Below are 2,878 nucleotides of genomic sequence, written 5' to 3' on the forward strand. Positions count from 1 at the left end.
ATAATGTTTGTAAATCTTTAGTTAAGACAAGGTGCAGCGAAAATTCTAGTTTTCTAGTAAAAATGATGTTAATGAAAATGAAATTTAGAACTTTAAGTTAATTCTAAGCTTTCTAGGATTTGTCTCCAGTTTGAATGCTTTTATGTTACACTTTTTTTAAAATACAGTTCATTTGTTAACTAGGAACTTACATGATAATTCCTCGAGTACATACTCGTCATTTCGCAATGTATTATTTTTGTCATGAGAATAAAATGACACATACATTTCATTATTCATGGTGAAACTTATCAATTGTTTAGTTAAGTTTATAGCAACTATCAAACTGAGGTCCTATCAAATAAAGTGTAGCAGTTCTTTTTATAAATGAGGATTTATGAACAGTGTTGATTAGTAAATTGTCATGTTTTGATTGTCGGTTATACAATGTCTATATAAAGTTTATTTATTTTTCATAACTCATACATACAATGTTGGACAGGTGTTAGGTGCACTATATGGTTATGGAGGATCCAGTGCTAGCCAGCTGGCTGTGCTTAGAATTAAGGCACTAGATCATGTGCATGGTGCGTATATGGGCCTGATTCAAATCTGCACAAGAAGAATTTCAGGGTCCGATCTAAGGAATGAAAGCCACTTGCCCGGGGGGCAAGCATATCTGATATTTCGCTCGCCCCCTCCAAAAGCTACTTGCCCTACACATGCAGTTTGATTGGTCGCACTATCATCCATTGTATCGAGTGGGAAAAAAGCTTTGTGACATAAAATTGCACTAGCCCGGCGGACAAGTAATAATGATAACCTACTCGCCCTGATGAGAATATACTTGTCCCGGGCTTAGATCGGACCCTGCATTTCAAGTATCGAAAAAGTTGTAGATAATTGTAGATATCTCAGCAATCAGTTGTTTGTAATTTACTTAGCTATATTCAAATGGATAGTTGAACAATATCTATATGATGATACTCCATATATCTTGATTAAAAAATACTTTGAGAACGTGACAATGTGTAGAAAATAATGTTGATAATGTTTGAAAATCGTGGGCAAAGTTGGAGAAACTCTAATTATCTTGTTAAATAATGTTAATGAAAATAAAGATTGATTAGCTAATCTCAAGCTTTCCACAGTGAATCTGTAGTTTTAATGCTTGAATACAGTTCTGAGTTTACTCATTTGTAGAAATTACATGATACGCAATTTCGGTTTTCCTGTAAAAACAATGTTAATGAAATGAAATTAGAGATTGATTATTTGAGAGAGTGAATTTGTTTTATGTCCAGTTTAATGTTTACATTTTGGAGATATGTTATGCAGTTTTATGTATAAACAGAATATCCTAAATCTCACATTGTCATTTGAATAGTTGATATGGTAAAATGCTTCATATTTCATGAAATAGCCAAGTGTCACTTATGCCCGGTGAGTGACTTCATGAATTGTCAAATTAATAGTCTTAGACATTCAGACTAGTCCCAATTGTCAGTGTTTAATGGATCAAAGTTTACAATTCTTTGTTTAATTTTGTTATTTTCCTATTGATTCAAATTGTGTGAATCAGTTGCAGTGGAAATGTTTTTGGTAAATAAAACCTTGAAATACCTTGCATGATGTAGCATATGTGATATTAAAAGCTAGTAATTTTATATATTTTGGATAATCTAAGTCATTATAAGGCTAAAAATGATATCTTGTTTTTCCTGATCGGCCAGGTCATTTCATAGATCAGTGAAATTTGTAATCAGTTCACATTTCCATCCGCCGGGTCTGTTATGGTTAGCTTGATCATGAAAAAGTATTGTGAGGCCTAATGGGTCAACTTTAAGGAGTAAAAATGTTAATCAGATTGATTACTTAAAATCTTACGCTTTCCAGAGTATTTGGCCATGTTTATCTCTGGTTTTAGTGCGGGGAGCCATGGACATTTCTGTTCTAGAATTTATGGTTGGATCTAACGAGCAATTATCTATTAGATAATTGCTCGTAGGTTGTACCATGGACATATAAACTATAGATTATTGTTTATACGTCCTTGATTGGATTGTTTTTTGAAATCAGTCCACGTGTTTGAGGAACTTACACCATAATTCCTCGAGCATAAACCTGGCATTTTGTATAATTGTTGTATGAGAGTAAATATAATTGTTTGAGAGTCTCTATTGTTTAGTTGATAAGCTACTCTGAACTTTGTAAGTTCACGGGTCTGTGGTTTTCATTGCAATCTTGCAATCCATCCCTTTTTTCAACCCTATAATCCCACTAACATGGTGCGGAGACGTTGTTTGTACACGTAATATCATAATAAAGACCTCAGCCTGTGTTTTATAGGATGTCAGTTGTTCTGGTTGGTTTTTAGGTAGTTTTTTATTAGTGTCCTATTTTTAATATGGAGAGGAGATTGGACTTGTAGAGGCGGTCCTGCTGTAGAATTACAGAATCCGCAGCGAGACCGGGCCCGCCGTCCGACTGTGCGCCAGATTTTTACCGTCATGTGCTGCCGCTATGATTTACATCGACGGTGAACGTGTGAACTAACCCTCCAGTGGGATATTCTTACCGCGGCACGCGAGTAATTAATTCAATTCAATTCTAATTTATTTCACGGAAAAGCGTCACATTATTACAAGTTAAACAATTCAAAAAATGAGAATAATATCTAAATTTACAAAATTGTCGCGTGCTTTTCTACGTGGGCCTTGCAAAGCCCTGTAGGCCGCTAGCGCAGGCGCCCAATGAGTTAGTTCGCGTATTCGCCGCCTACGATATGCATAGTGGCAGCACCTGACGGTGGTAATTTCGGTTCGGCCGCTAGTTGGTAGCGATTTGTATTTAGTGAATGGAAATTCCACATTCAGGTTATTACAGTCTAAACTATCTT

This window comes from Tubulanus polymorphus, chromosome 10, assembly GCF_964204645.1.
Source record: "Tubulanus polymorphus chromosome 10, tnTubPoly1.2, whole genome shotgun sequence".
NCBI classification, from domain to species: domain Eukaryota; kingdom Metazoa; phylum Nemertea; class Palaeonemertea; order Tubulaniformes; family Tubulanidae; genus Tubulanus; species Tubulanus polymorphus.